The sequence below is a fragment of the Polistes canadensis genome, unplaced genomic scaffold (assembly GCF_001313835.1).
Source record: "Polistes canadensis isolate GaletaPanama2010 unplaced genomic scaffold, ASM131383v1 scaffold_4, whole genome shotgun sequence".
Classification (NCBI taxonomy): Eukaryota; Metazoa; Arthropoda; class Insecta; order Hymenoptera; family Vespidae; genus Polistes; species Polistes canadensis.
This window is the reverse complement of record NW_014569551.1, coordinates 2,117,693-2,133,919: the sequence shown is the minus strand read 5'-3', so window position 1 is coordinate 2,133,919 and position 16,227 is coordinate 2,117,693. Positions and strand designations below refer to the sequence as shown.

General features: G+C 29.0%; 1 protein-coding gene and 3 non-coding genes across 5 annotated transcripts in view; 1 reads left to right on the top strand and 3 right to left on the bottom strand.

Moving 5' to 3' along the window:
* Positions 1-4,144, bottom strand: part of LOC106787323 — a 52,542-nt gene extending 48,398 nt beyond the window's left edge. The window contains exon 1 of one of the 2 annotated variants that reach the window (XM_014749590.1): positions 3,657-4,144. The gene's annotated coding sequence lies outside the window, so the exon portion shown is untranslated. The remainder of the gene's footprint in view (positions 1-3,656) is intronic. The other variant, XM_014749609.1, reaches the window with a different exon arrangement.
* Positions 4,145-10,558: 6,414 nt separating this feature from the next.
* Trnan-guu lies at positions 10,559-10,632 on the top strand. Its single transcript has one exon. It is a non-coding gene; the product is annotated as a tRNA-Asn (tRNA).
* A 440-nt stretch (positions 10,633-11,072) lies between these two features.
* On the bottom strand, positions 11,073-11,145 carry Trnak-cuu. The gene has a single exon. It is a non-coding gene; the product is annotated as a tRNA-Lys (tRNA).
* Positions 11,146-12,436: 1,291 nt separating this feature from the next.
* On the bottom strand, positions 12,437-12,518 carry Trnas-gcu. Its single transcript has one exon. It is a non-coding gene; the product is annotated as a tRNA-Ser (tRNA).
* Positions 12,519-16,227: the final 3,709 nt, after the last annotated feature.

Below are 16,227 nucleotides of genomic sequence, written 5' to 3'. Positions count from 1 at the left end.
TATATATAATGTATTTTATAATATAATACAATTTATATTTTCTATGATAATATAATTATAATATATATAATTTATGCAAAAAAAAAAAAAGAAAAAATGGAAAAATAACAAAATCGATCGAGCATCGAGCAAATAAATCTGATCTTGAATGAGATTGATAAGTTCGAGCAAACGTTCTTATTAATTCGATGATAAAAAAAAAGATAAAAAGGACAAAAACTTATAATTTATACAATCCTTAATACTCTTTCATAAGTAATTATGTACAATATACTTAACTCTTATATTAGTTAGTAGGAATTTGAAGTGGCACGACGCGACGTTAGAACTTATAATAAATTGAGTGTGGTGAAAGGACATAACTGATTATAAAAGAGAACTACTCAACCAATCTAATTTCTCGTGAGGTAAACGTCGCGGTTTTTTTCCGTACTCGAGAATACGAAAAGGGGGATAAGGGGGAGAAGAAGGGAGAAAAGAGAGAAGATAGAAAAGGGCGTATTCCAAAGTCCTGTGCAATTAGATGGTTCTTCCTTCGAAGGATCGAGAAGGGGCAGGAGATTCGAGTACTCTTTTATATACTCGAGAAAGATTGAGAAGGACTCTGTTTATTTCATTTACGTTCAAACTGACGAAAATTCAACTTCTTACTTGATTTTTTTTTTTTTTTTAAAGAGAAAGGGGCTTGCAGGATTGGGGGAAAGAAAAATATATCAACTTTAGGTATCTTGGGTTTAAAAAAGATGAATGATGATTTTTCACTTCTCCAGTTGTAGATTGTAAATTTGTACCGGTTGGTTATATTTCTTCTTCCCCGTTTTTTTTTCTTTTTCTTTTTCTTTTTTTGTTTTGTTTTAAAGCCGGTAACGCACCACAAATTTTCTTCCATGATAAATCGTTGTCGTTGTCGTTGTCGTTCCTTTTTCAGTAAGATGGAATATTTAGTTGTACGCGGAAGAGAATTTTACGTGTAAACTTCACGCACCCTTCACTTCAAGAAAAAGGTGGAAAGAGAAAAAGAAATGTATATATATGTATATGTATAGAGAGAGAGAGAGAGAGAGAGAGAGAGAGAGAGAGAGAAAGGAAAGTATCACGGTGGATGATAAATGGCCATTTCTTTTGAATATGACACCTGTTTTAAAACTTCGTTCACTCTACATGCACCTTATTTCCATAAAATGTTATATGTTTCTTCTTCTTCTTCATTTTCTTTTTCGTAATATTTTTCTCTTTCTCTCTTTCTCTCTCTCTCTTCGAGAAATAAACGTATCATATTTTGACTAAAAACTAGATTGAGATTATTTTGTAACAAATACATTTACACTAGTTACAAACGTTTTACTATTGATGCATAACGTATATATTATGTAATTTTCAAATAACAAAATAAATTATGATTTAATCTATAAGGTAATATATAAATTAAAAACTTTTTAAATATATATTCTATAATATTGAACCTAATATTGAAAATAAAAAATTAATATTAAATTATTAATTAAATACCAATGATATATATATATTGTATTCTTGGAATATATTATATATTTTTGTACAAGTAAAAATATTAAATACGCGTAGCTTAAAGAAATGCATTTAAAAGTCGAAGTTCAACCTGTTTTAAAGAACGTTTTACTATTTGAGATAAAAAATTGATGCATAATGTATATTATGCAGTTTTTAAATAACAAAATAAATTATGATTTAATCTAAGGTAATTAAATAACAATTTTTTTGAATACATATTTTATAATATTGAACTTAATATTTAAAATAAAAAAAATTAATATTAAATTATTAATTAAATATCAATGATATATTATATATTATATTCTTGGAATATTATATATATTTTAGAACAAGTAAAAATATAAAACACGCGTAGCTTAAAGAAACGCATTTAGCAGTCGAAGTTCAGCATGTTTAAAGAATCGTGAAGGAGGGTTTCAACCCTCGACCTCCGACAAACGATATCGTGGTGCAGTTTCTCGCCTCTTTCTCTCCTACCGCTAGTTCACTACTTCTGCAGTACTGCCCCTTTGGGAAAAAGTTCGTTTGAGCAGTATACTGCAAGAGGGTAAAAGACAAAGCTTAGATATTATTCCTCGTTAGAACGGATCATCGACTCTGAAAATTACTTTTCTAACCTTTACACGATCACGATCAGTGTTTTTTTTTTTTTTTTTTTTACTTAGGTGTGCACAAACGATTTTTCAAACGTCATTAAATAAAATCAATTATTGAACGTTAAAAATAATCGAATCTGATTCATTGAAAATTTTACCAATGTTAAAACGTTCGATTAATTTTACTTATAAATTCTTTTTCTTTTTTTTTTTTTTTTTTTTTTTTTTTTTTTTTTTTTTTTTTTTTTTGATTGATTGATTTATTTATTTAGAAATACGATGTATTCTCATGAATGTAGGAAATAAAATGTAAAAATTGTCGTCGAACTATAAGAAAAATGTNTAGGTGTGCACAAACGATTTTTCAAACGTCATTAAATAAAATCAATTATTGAACGTTAAAAATAATCGAATCTGATTCATTGAAAATTTTACCAACAATCATCCGTTGCCGTCAGAACAGTAACCCTATCCTCAGCTTTCTAGTGTGTATTTTTTTTTTTTTTTTTTTTTTTTTTTTTTGATTGATTGATTGATTTATTTATTTAGAAATACGATGTATTCTCATGAATGTAGGAAATAAAATGTAAAAATTGTCGTCGAACTATAAGAAAAATGTCGAATAGAAAATGTTTTATAAATTTTGTCTCTTTAGAGTCGAGTTTATTCGAGTCGATCTAATGCATTTCAAAGCGAAACTTATTCCACGTGAAATCACAAAGAGAAGACGATATAATCAATTTCTATGTAGAAATTGCTTTGAAAAAAATTCTTACGAAATTTCTTCCGAGTTATGCTTATCGAATACGATAATATAATATATTTCTTTGAACTCGTGTCTCTCCCAAGTTTTATATTCAAATCTATTTGACGTAAAAATAAAATCTTCATTCAAATTTTTAATTAATTATTTCAATGAAACAGAAAATAATGAAAATCGTACGATTAATATAAAATAATAATAATACAAACTGTAAATATATATATTAGCTGAATATATTATTAAAGAATTATATTCTTACATTAAAAAAAAAATAATTCCTACGATAAAATATTATTAAATAATTATTATATATGTGATTTTTTTCTCGTATTACAGGTTTTAAAAATGAAGTGTCACGAATATAAATAAAGAAATAAAAAATCAAAAAAAAAAAAAGATAATAAAAGTAACAAAGAAGATAGAAGATCAGAGATCATATGACGTTTCGTATATAGAAACTGCAAAACGTATGTAAAAATATCTCCTGCAGCTATATAATCGACGACACCAAAGCTTTTGACCTGTCTTTGTCCTTTTTACACAAATAACGCATACATACATATATACATACACACACCCACATCCATTAGATGCACCTAGATGCATACAACAACGTCATCGGTAAACAGTAAAAAAAAAAACCAAATATATATATAAACATATTCTCGGTCAGCTTATAATCAATCAACCTGGTATACAATAAACATATCGAATTACTTAAAGTTAAAAAAAAAAAAAAAAAAGATAATAATATTACGTATTACCTTCTTTCCCATCTAACATCATTCTCCATCGGTTTAGGTCTCTTCTCAAACTAATATAATATTCTCAACATAATATTCCTTCCAATTGACATTTTAACTAAATCTTAAAACATTTTCCTAATATTTATCTTCTCTTCCATACGAATAACACACTCGAAAACACAAAAGTATTAAAACGTATAGATACGTAAAGTGTAATTAATATACGTTAGAGAAAAAGAAAAAGAAAAAGAATAAGAAAAAAAAGAAAGAAAATAATAAACAAATTCACACGAGGATGATCATTAAAAAGTAGCAACGCCAATTATTATTTTTCTTTTTTTCCTTTTCCTGTTTGTTTAATATTCAAATGTGGTCACGTGATTAATATTACACGATACGAATATTCGCGAATCGTATATGGTAAATAACGCTCGAGAAAAATAGAATGTGTGCAAGAGTAAATGAGAAAGAGAGAGAGAGAGAGAGAGACAGAGAGAGAGAGATAAATAGAAAAAGGAAATGTGTGTGCGTGCGTGCGTGCGTGATCGAGAGAGTAAAAGAGAAAGAGAGTGAAAGAGAGAGAAAGAGATAGATAAGATAGATAGAAAAAAGGACCGAAAAATTATACGATACACTCACGACGACGTTTCAAACGAGACTAACCGAACTCTGCCGGCTCTCTGAGTACACGCAACGAGTCCTGTGGGTAGAGGTGGGGGTAACGGTGAGATGAGGCGCAGGGCCGTGCCAGGGAAAGGGTAGTGCCCCTCCCCTCCCACTCATCGCATATTCTCTTCTTCCTTGTCGATATTCTACCTTTCTCTTTCTCACTCGCTCTTCCTTTCTATATATACATATATATGTGTATGCGTATGTGTAGATATATATATATATATATGACGTATCCCGGGAGGATATCGACACGATCGTTTCGAGTCGAGCATCACAAGGGGATAACCCACGTCGAATTACCGGATTTTTCGTCCCGCGTTTTGTTACGGAAATCGGAATCACTACGGTGAACATAGGAATTCTCTCGTACATACATATATGTATGTTTTATATATCTGCATTAGGGTGGTTGTTAATTTTTTTTTTATTTGTTTGAGAAAGAGAGAGAGAGAGAGAGAGAGAGAGAAATTGATGAGCGGTATTGTCAATACCAATTTAATTTGGAATTAATGTAAATAAATCGTGTTCGAATTTCAATATGTTTTCTTGATATTAAATATGCTATTAAAAGGGGGGAGGGGAGGAGGGCGGCAAAGTTTGTTCGTAATTAAATTATCGATTTTCTTTTTTTTTTTTTCTTTATTTTTACATATGACGAGTTAAATAAATTTTATTATTAAAGTCTGTCCAAGTGGGCAAAATTTGTTATTTCATATTTCACTTTGTTATTTATTTTCAATAATAATCGAAAATTATTCGATACTCTCGTATTATTTAAATATAACAGAAAAAAAAGTATGGGTCCTCTTGAGCACACCTTTTTAATAATCACGATAAAGTACTGAAACTTGAAAAACGTTTTTTTTTTTTTGTTTCTTTTATTTATTTCGTGCTAAAATTGCTGAGTGCACTCGTACCATTTAAAAAAAAAAAAAAAAAATAAATAAAAAGCCTCGATTAACTTTACGATTACGCAAAATATATAGAAAGAGGGTAAATCGATTTATTGCTAAAGATTCAATTTCTTTTTATTCTTTTTAATTTTTTTTTTTTGTTTTTTATTTCGAATCAATATAATATAACTAGGAAAATAATTGGAACGTCGACTGGTTGAATAGAAACTATTTATAATCGTTCAATCGATTCCAATTTGTAATATATGTATGATTATCTAATAGAAATGAATATATAACACATGATTTAACGAAGTAACATTCCGTTAGGTGGACATTGAACCGTATGTTAATAAATCGAAATCACGTAATTGCATTGTATGCAAGTGATTATTCAGCGTCACATCAATCCATCATCGTTTCCGTATTCAATGTTCCCATATATGCCAATCAGGAAAGAACGACCTATTCAAAATGATTATCGTCATCAGGAAATTTGCATTTTTTAAAAACAATACTCCCATATTCAATTTTATCCGATAATATGTATTTATAATTTTTTAAAACAAAACATATATACATATGAATATAATTATAACAATATCTGCATCCATTTGTATCTATACATTTAATAAATTTAGTATTATATTAATATGAATCTTTAAAAATTAAAATTACACCCTTAAAAATCTATTTATTATTATCTTAACAAACCACTGAATATACTTTAAGTATGCATATTAACTATACCTATATACTTATGTGAGATTTGTATTATTTATATCAATGCAACGTAATCCAAATGTTCGTTCAAATATTAATTTACGGTTATCAATACAAAACACCTGCGTACACCTGCACCTATATCTCAAATCAATCCCTGTACCTATATATATATATATATATGTGTGTGTGTACAGGTGTAGATATTGGAAGTGGTTTGCTCGTTCGAAGAGAAAATTGAACGATCGCGGAGACTGCTTAATGAGCTAACCAATTAACACATTCGAATGGTAGAAACGTTAAAGGTAGTCCAGACGATTCAGAATGGGAGGTGGGGCTTTGTGAATGTGCAATTGCAGTCGATCCCTTTTCGCGGTTCTCGATGTTCATCGTTACGGAGTAACGCGTTTATTCGCGCGTATGTTAATCATTGACGAAAAAGGATGAGAAGGGTTCACATATCGATTCTTTACATATGAACCTATATAATATATATATATGTATATGTATATGTATATAATATAAAGGAAGTTTAAACATCAAGTACCCTAACTCACCCTACTCAGAGACTAAAAGAGATCTAGTGAAGCAAAAGGGAAATATACTGAAAGGGCTGATTAGAACCAATAGAAAGGGAGAAACGTTAGACGATCTTCAACCCCTTAAAAAGGTTCAATCCCACAAATAGAACCTATTAGGATCTTTCATGTTGGAATGGTATTTATTTTGATATCAATGAAAAAATTGTAACTTTTTTTATAGAAATTTATAACATATATATATATATATATGTCTTTGTGTTGTATTATTCATGTCACATATTTTTATTTTTGTATGATGAAAAATTGGTGTGTTTCTATTATTTGTTTTAATTTTATATTTTTATATTCGAATATTGTGGAGAATGATATTATGAGCAATTAATTAGGTTATATTAAAAAATATAAAAAGATTGTTTGCGATACGGTTCTCGGGGAACGACATTGTGCACATCAGAAAAATATTAATACTTCAACTTTCTGATCCTCTTTAATATTTAACGCATCACGACCAATGAACCGATATATGACCGGTTTTAAATTTGAAATTTAAATACTTGATTCAACGCTATTACTTTTCTTCACTTAACTTTACGACCACATTATAATTATTAAAATTATTTTATTTATTATTAATCAAGCCGGTTATATAAGTCAAATTGATTGTTATTTACATTTAACGATAAAAATATAAGTTCTTATTTTTTAATGACCAACCCAGTCAATTCGAACGATTAAATAATATAACATAATTTAACTAACAATAAATCGTATCAAAATCGATTCAATTATTTCTTTAATCAATTTTTAGAACGAAATTATTCTGAACACGAGAAATGTTGTTTTATTTTCGATTTAAATAATCTTATAATAGTAATAAAAAAAAAAAAAAGAACAAATCAATACTAATATTATTAAACCTCTATTTTAGCGCCTTCTAATTCATAGTATAGATCCGGCCCTGTTCATATCAGATTTTGATATTCAACAACGATGCAACATTTTGCTCATCCACATAGATCCTAGGACAATGATAGGAAATAAATGTATACGAAACAAATGTACACGGGAATCTTTTAAAAGAAATAATTTCCTTTTTATACAACAGTCCGGGGTGAGGGGGAGACGAGGGGGAAACGTCTTGGAAAGCTATCGGCATCATATTTATTCCTCGCACGATCGAAGAAAAAACTTAGTGCAGTAGTGAAATTATTTATGCGCATCGTAATGAATATAATAAATAAATTACGAACTGTCTGGTGATTATTTCACATTGGTGAAGTTTATTAAATTCTTTCCACTAACAGTCAACCAACCAGCTGGTGTTCCAATTCTAGAACCGAATCCCGTGTGGGATTTTGCCAGGTTAGTGAGACAAGCCTGTTTAATTCGAACAATTTTCCAATGAGAATCTAACGAAATATCTACCCCCATATTACCAAACGATTAATCGTCCAGTTAATTACGTCGAATGTGTTGCTTTCTATATTCCACTCTAGTTAATTCTCCTTCTCTCTCTCTCTCTCTCATCAAAGTATAATACTGTGAATAAAGCAAGTACGCGAAAGTACGGGAAAATTATCGAAATTCCTACGTTAAGTTAATTACGACATATATAAAACCTCATATCATGAAATAATAATAATAGTTACCAATATAATAGATTAGTTATATTGATTTTACATATTTATTAAACTATATTAAACACACAATATTTGATTCATTTATTGAGACTTATTTTATTAGATTTTTGTTATATTAGTTTATTGGATTTGTTAAAAAGAACAAAAGAAAAATAATAAAGTACATAAAACGTAATACGTTATTTTTCTAACAATCGACACAAGTTGCATTAAACTTATTTTTCTCCAATTTTTATTTACTTTTTCGTTTGTACAAGCATCCCTTATACCTGTATACTGAAAATAACAAAAAATCTAAATAACAAAAAAAAAGAAATATATAAATATTTTTTAATATCAAGATAGTATCTCATATCATTTCTTGTAACACTTATTAGTACCTTATAAATTAGAAAAGAAAATCTCTCGACACAAATCCTCAGAAGACCATTTAGCGGATTTAATCTCCGATCATAAATTTTATCGGGAAGAAGAAATAATCGTTGTCCTACTTAGAAAATAAGATATGGGGTGGTAGGGAAAAAAGGGGGGGGGTTTATTTAAGCTATCAAACGAACGAAATAAAGAAAAATCGATAGGATCAAAAGGATAGCCTTTGGGTAGGAATTTGAAAAGAATACCTCCCCCTCACCCCACCCTTCCGTCGAATGGTTTCAAGAAAGAAAAAAAATAATAGAGGTTACATAAGTATATAGTAATTCATCTTCCTATGTATTCAATAAAACCATATACACCACAGAAACATATATGCATGTGTGTATCTGTCTATATGTGTGTAGGTGCACAAGCATACACATATAAATTTATACGTGAAGTATAAAAGTATATTCAGAACATAGTAAAAAGTATATAAATATATATGTATATGTATATATATATATATATATATATATAGTTAGGTGCTTTTCTTGCATTTTCCATACTTGCGAGCCATTCATTCCCTGTTCGACTGTCTGCCCTTTTCAAAGCCCAAGTCAATTTCAGTCAATCTAGCTCGACCCGAAGCTACTATTACAACTACTACCTACCTACCTACCTACCTATCAACCTTTCTTTAATCTTCTACGAAAAGACCTAAAGAGCTAGTAGAAAAAATATATAAAGATATAAAGAGAATAGATGATAGGAAAAGGAAAGGTATAGTAAAAGAAAAAGAGAAAGTACATAAAAGGGTTGCTGTCGAATCGTTATCTCACGAGCCACACACGTGCTGCACTAATGAACGTAGTCCAAGAAAAAAAGAAAGAAATCTTCGAATTTTTAAATTTTATTTTTAATTAACAATCAAAACGAGTATTTTGTATATTTCTTTTTTTCTTCTTTTGTTTAAACGTAAAGGGAAATCAAAAGATTGATCAATCATTTAAGTTGTTCATAGGATAAAGAAAAAAGAATTATAGTTAACGAGAATGTGAGAGAAATATTGAGTCGAAATGGGTTGAGGATTGGGTGAGGATTAGAGTGGGAGAGCTGAAAGTTGAAGAAGTAAGAGAGATATGGTCGGGGGATGAAGATAATTAGGGTAGGTAGCACGTTGAGGGTGTAGTATTCTTCGTGGCTGAGTTGGCACGGTTTCAACTCTGGATAGTGGCCAGGATAAATATCAATTTTATGACTTCTACGGAATCTTTCTTCTATTTGCTTTGGCAATATCATCATGCTTTAGACCGTAAAGGGGGTAAACGGGAGTGTGGGTGGGTAGTTGCATGCTGCGGTCAGGTGAAATTGAACCGGTGAAACCAACCCACACTTTCCTGATTTTCCCACTACTCCTTGCTTCCTGATTATTATTCTCTCATTCTAGTGGTTAAGATTCCTTAGACACTTTGACTACTTCGATGAAGACAAAGATCAGTTTGCTTTATGTAAGACTTGTTCAAGTACCGTGGTGGTTATTCCTTGGATATTTCGATTAATCCAGGTAACAATAGAGGGAAACACAATTGTACTGTTACGCACCGAGTGTTTCTATTCAACTTGTCGTCGTTTAAGGCACTCTGTTGTTACCTTCCACTTTACCCCTCTTATCTTTCAAACCCCTCGCTCGGTTCCTTACAGTATTAGTGCTATTATTAATCGTAAGATTACTTGCATAATTGCTATTATTATTATTATCTCTCAATATTATAATATTATTATCATTATTATATTATTTCTTTTCGGTGACTTAATTTACTCCATTCATACTGATTTGAATTTAAACCAACTATGAATGAGTTTTACAATTAATTTATATTTTTATGCATAATAAATTATTTATAATGATCAAGGATTTGTTGATTGAATTTCTTAGTTTCTCGTTTGGTTTTAATTAACGTTTGTCATACGATTTAGTATAATGTTTAAGCGAAATGATTAGTCATTCGTTATTTTTCTTCTTTTTCTTTTTCTTATCTTTTAAGATAACGCTTGAAGAAGCAGTTGGATATAAAAAAGTGTTCCATCAAGTCGCCTCCGTGGCGCAATCGGCTAGCGCGTTCGGCTGTTAACCGAAAGGTTGGTGGTTCGAGCCCACCCGGGGGCGAATTTCATTTTTTTTGCACCCTGTTAAATTAATTTTTAATCTTTTAAATCTTCACCTGTAACAATCTATAAATCAATTATTTCTTCAATTTAATTTAATAAACTTTACTTTTGTACTTTTATGAAGATATATAAACAATTTATATTAAAAAAACAAAAAATATAGATTAACAAAAATAAAACTTTTCCATTAAATTAAAAATATTAATGTTTATTAATAAAAAATGATGAAATTTCCGCTGACTATTTAAACATTTGAAATGTCGAACATATTTGAACGAAAAATATATAACGAAATATAGATACAAGATAATACTTATATTATTTAATTAAAAAAATGAATATTATTTATAATTAAAAATATACGAACTTATTAAAATTTCACTTTAACTTCAACAGCTCCGTGAATTGTATAAACGAAAGAGAAAAAAAAAAATATTTCGCCCAACGTGGGGCTCGAACCCACGACCCTGAGATTAAGAGTCTCATGCTCTACCGACTGAGCTAGCCGGGCTGTTATTTGACTACACGTAACTAAATCTACTACTCCAGGTTAGTATTTCAACACTCGCACAAACACATATACATTTATAAGTACATGTAAGGTATAATTATTTAGGGGTGTCCATAAAAAAATTTCAATAGAAAAAAAGAAACATATAAAATGATTCATGCAAGCGTGCTGTTAGAATTTACGCATACGCATATAATAATAAATGCTTCGTTTAAATCACTCGGACAAGTTTAGGTGTTTTCTATCAGTATCCATGAATTTACTCTTTCAATTGAACGTGTATAGTAAAAAAAAAAAAAAAAAAAGAACGTCGTCGGGTTCTAACGCGTATAAACGATAAGTATCGCGTTCATAAAACGTTCCAACTGAACGACTCTCGATCCAGGGATTTCCTTAATGCATCGCCTTAGATTTCTATGGCACGTACTTACTAACAGAAGAAACGAGTAAGTACGTTGGACTTTTAAGGCCATTTGCGTATCTCACGAAGGCTTTCTATTCCGCACCCACCTAAAGATATTATACCGTGAAAATGGACACAGTCTTATAGGAGTAAACATTACATGAGATAAATCATGATCCATTTCCTGTATATATAACTAAAACCCATGTATTTTCCCTTGTCCTATTTTACCTGGGGAAAATGAAGCAGAGCGTGTTTTGTGATCCTTTAAAACAATTTATTATTTATTATTTGTTATATTATGATATTTAAATTGTTATTACGAATATTCTTTTTTTTTCTTTTTTTAAATCAGTATTTATAATAAAATATCAATACACGATCTATATCGATATTAAATCCTAATAAAATTCTACTTCAATTATAAATATATTAAACACATTTGAATTATTAATTAATTATTCTTTATATTGTGAATATATTACTACATATTGATCGTAAATATTAAAAAAATATTAAATCATACAAATATATAGAATTCCCATTAAAACCACATCTATTGCACAATTCATTACGATTAAACGAATTAATTATAATAATAATAACACAACAATATAACAAATAATTGATATAGTACGTGATTAAATGAGATTCCAAATTGTTACATTTAATCAATGGAAATCTGAAACTGTATATTTTAAGCCGACCACGAACGTAATAATTGGAGAGGGATGAAATGCTTCGTGAAAGATAATACGAATCAAATTAATTAAATTGCTGTTATCTAATCGAATAACGTAACGTGAATTTAATTAAACTTCGTAATCTATGTACGGGATTGAGATTAATGTTTAAATATAAACGGAAAGGAAAGAAAAAAAAAATTTACGACGAGGATGGGATTCGAACCCACGCGTGCAGAGCACATTGGATTAGCAGTCCAACGCCTTAACCACTCGGCCACCTCGTCTTGTTGACGACTCACGTTAGAATATCGAGTACATTTTGTATCATACTTTTTATTTCTTTTCTTACGATTAATCATTAATAATACGATACAACGATATTTATTATTTTTTTAAAGATAACGACAAGTTTTGTAATTTCTTAAATTTATTTTCATTATTTCTTTGAGAAAATATAACGATACACATATGTTATATGTATTATCTTTTCACGCGTATTAAGTATTAAACAAATTAATTATTTAGTTATTTATAATTTATAATTGCTAGATTTTGTTTTTGTTTTTTAATTTTAAATTTTAATTTTAATTTTAATTATAATACCATCTAAACTATAAATTCCAGTGATTTAATAATAATTACGATATTATCGATATCCATAATTTCCTGTTTTAATTATATATACGTGGATAAATTATTCTGGAAACATCATGTAATACAAAATTCAAATTGGATCAATTAATTCCTTACTTGCGTTCGATTGATATCATCAAATTAGAATACGTAATATGATTTAAACTGCACGCATATGCGTATATGTGTGTATATGTGTAAGGACAGTAGAGTATATTTGTAAAACATGATTTTACTAAAACAAATGTAAAAATGTAAAAATAATTTTTAATAAAATCTTGAAGATCTGTTAGTAATTTTACAAAACTTCTTTACCAAGATGTTTGTATTAACAATTACGAAATGTTTGTACTGCTTCGTTTTGAAAACTAAAACCGATTAAAACATTATCCCCCAAAATACAATAAACAAAAATCCTATTATCTTATATGCATATAACAAAAAATATAAAAAGTGATATATTTTTAATTAACAGTTATGAAAAAAGAAAAAAGAAAAAAGAAAAAGAAACGGTTTGTCACATAATATCAACCGGGGAATTTAATTTACGGAAGAAGGCCATGCATCACCCCTTGTTTGGCGAATGAAAACACCATTACTTTTTCTTTTTCTTTTTTTTTTTTTTTTTTCAATTATCTCACGTTTTGTTAACGGAAACTAACAGTGAACACGCTGACGACAACGTGAAATTTTTCAACGTATTGTTCGTTCTCTCAGCACCATCATCATTTTTATACCCCTTTCACTAGTTTCTTCTTCTTCTTCTAGCTCGTTGTATTTACAGCTCGACAATTTCTTTCTCTTCTTTTCTTTCCTTTTTTGTTGTTTCTTTTTTTTTCCAGGGGGTTTTTTTTTTTTCTTCTTCTGTTGCTGTTATCTCCAGCGTGTTTCACGTATCGACGAACAACCATGAGATTTCTGATATTTCAGCAGAATTTTATATCTTTCTTTATTTCTTTTACTCATTCGATAACTTTTCCTTAGGAATTAACAAAAATATTGGATTGAGGATAAAAGTATTTCTTCGTATTTTAATTAAAAAAAAAAAAAAACAAAGAAAATACTGAAACAAATTTTTTTTGTTATATTATCTATCCAACCCTTTTTTCCAAATGATATCCAAATGTTTGAAATAATTGAATAATTCGATTTGATTAACATTAATCGAGTTATGCGATTTTAAATGAAACTATGAGAAAATACGAAGAAACTATTTCCCCGACATAATGTTTGAACATTTCTTGACCATTTTTTTTTTTTTTTTCTTTTTTTTTTGAGAATTTCTTTGGACGGAAAATTTCATGTGGTTTTAAACGACGAGAAAAATGCAGGAAGATATGCAGTTATTAAATTTTCTTTTAATAATTTAATAACGTTAGGAGAGAGAGAGGAGAGAGTTTTTTTTACCGTTGGTGTTGTTGTTGGTGATTTTGAAGTATTTCGGCATCCACCCCAATCTTAATTCGTGTTCGTGTAATAATTCGTTTAAGGAAGGATTACCAAGACTCTGCTCAGAGGACTGTACACGTGCCAGGAAAACTTATTACGAAACTTTTCACTCCTCGTAAATATTGCTTAGGTATTAATGAATTCGAATTAGAAAGAAACAAGAGGAAGATTATGAAGAGAAGAAAAAAAAAAAAAACGCAAAAGAATTGCAATCTAACTTTCATGCCTTAAAGCTTGCAGTTAAGTATAGAAAAGAAAAAAAAAAAAAAAAAGTAAGAAAATGAACAAACACGAATTGTTTGAGAAAATTGTTTTTAAGGTAATAAAAATATTGTTTTTTTTTTTCTTCAGTTTTATTCTTTAGGAATTATTCGAGGGACAAATTCGTTTGTCTTACACAATTAGTTAAAAATAAAAAATTAAAAAGTTGATTTTATTCGCGTTTTTGTTTTTTTTTCTTTTCTCATGTCGAAAGAAAATTTTTTGGTGATTTTTTTATATTCACAAAAATATATACCAATTGACTTCGTTATTTTTTTCCCTTATACAAATGCAAATTTTGTCGATTTATCGAGAACATTGTGAGCCGATAAAAACGTAGGAAAATAGAAAAAAGAAAAAAGCACACACGCATGCATACGATACACAGACACACGCACACACACAGGTAGAGAAGGAGAGAAAAAATGTTGGAGATTTTTCGCGATAAGAAAAATGCGAGTGCACGACGGCGTGCACGTCCTTTGTACTTTCCTGAAAAGTCGCGTTTATTGGAACCCTGCCAGTTCGCATTTGGCTGCGTTCACATTTGGCTATTTTGTCTCCTAGACACTGTCCACCGTTCTTTCCCTTCCTATTCAAACTTTTACCAAATATTATGCATATATTTATTAACATAAACACTAATGTATTTATCAAAAAGTGATCATTCAAAAAAGAAAATAATTAACAATGGCTAATAACATACCTACAATAAAAGTGATAATACTTTCATTAAATATTCTTACGCTTAAAATAATTACTTAATTTAATTAACATAATTAAAATTAGGATAATTGAAAAATAAAATAATTAAAAGGTATTCTCAAAAACGTATACCTAATAATATACCTCCAATAAAAGTGATAACATTTTCATTAATTATTCTTACACATAATATATAATATTACTTCATTTAATTTATAATAATTAAAATTAAAAAACGCTAAAATCATTTGAATTGAATAAAAATAATAAATCATCTCGCGTTCGTTCCTCGAATTTATAAAATTAGAAAATACTATAACACATATACGTGTTATAATATTTCTTTATCACTATTATAACATCTTGCGGTATAGCAAACGCGATAAGAAAATCAAACGGAAACTGGACCTTGGACTCGTAAACATCAAAGGAAACAAAGTAGCATATAAATAGATTATTTAATCTTATGCAATAATTCTTATTTTCTACTATCAATTTGAATTTTTTTTTGTTTTTCATTTACAATGAATATTCTTGTTTTTCAATTATAACTATTCGCACGTTTACTATTCTCGACATATTTTCTTTCCTTCTCTCTGTCTTTAATTCCCTTTCCCATTTTTTGTTTCCCCCTCGTATTGTCGTTTGTCAAAATTCAAAATTCATTTTGCACGAAGTACTGACTAGAATATTTGAAAGCTCGTGTTCCATTTTTATGACAATGGAAAGAAACACACATTGCCTCGAGCAAAACTCGTTTCAACTATAACTAAAAAAATATACCGGGTAAGAGAGGCATAATTTTAAAAATAGGCTACCCGAATAACTAACGATTGTTATGTCGATGATTTTCTAAACGTATAAAAAAATAACAATTATCGTAAATTTTCTTTCTTTCTTTTTTTTTTTTTTTTTTTTTTTTTTTTTTCAATTATCTCACGTTTT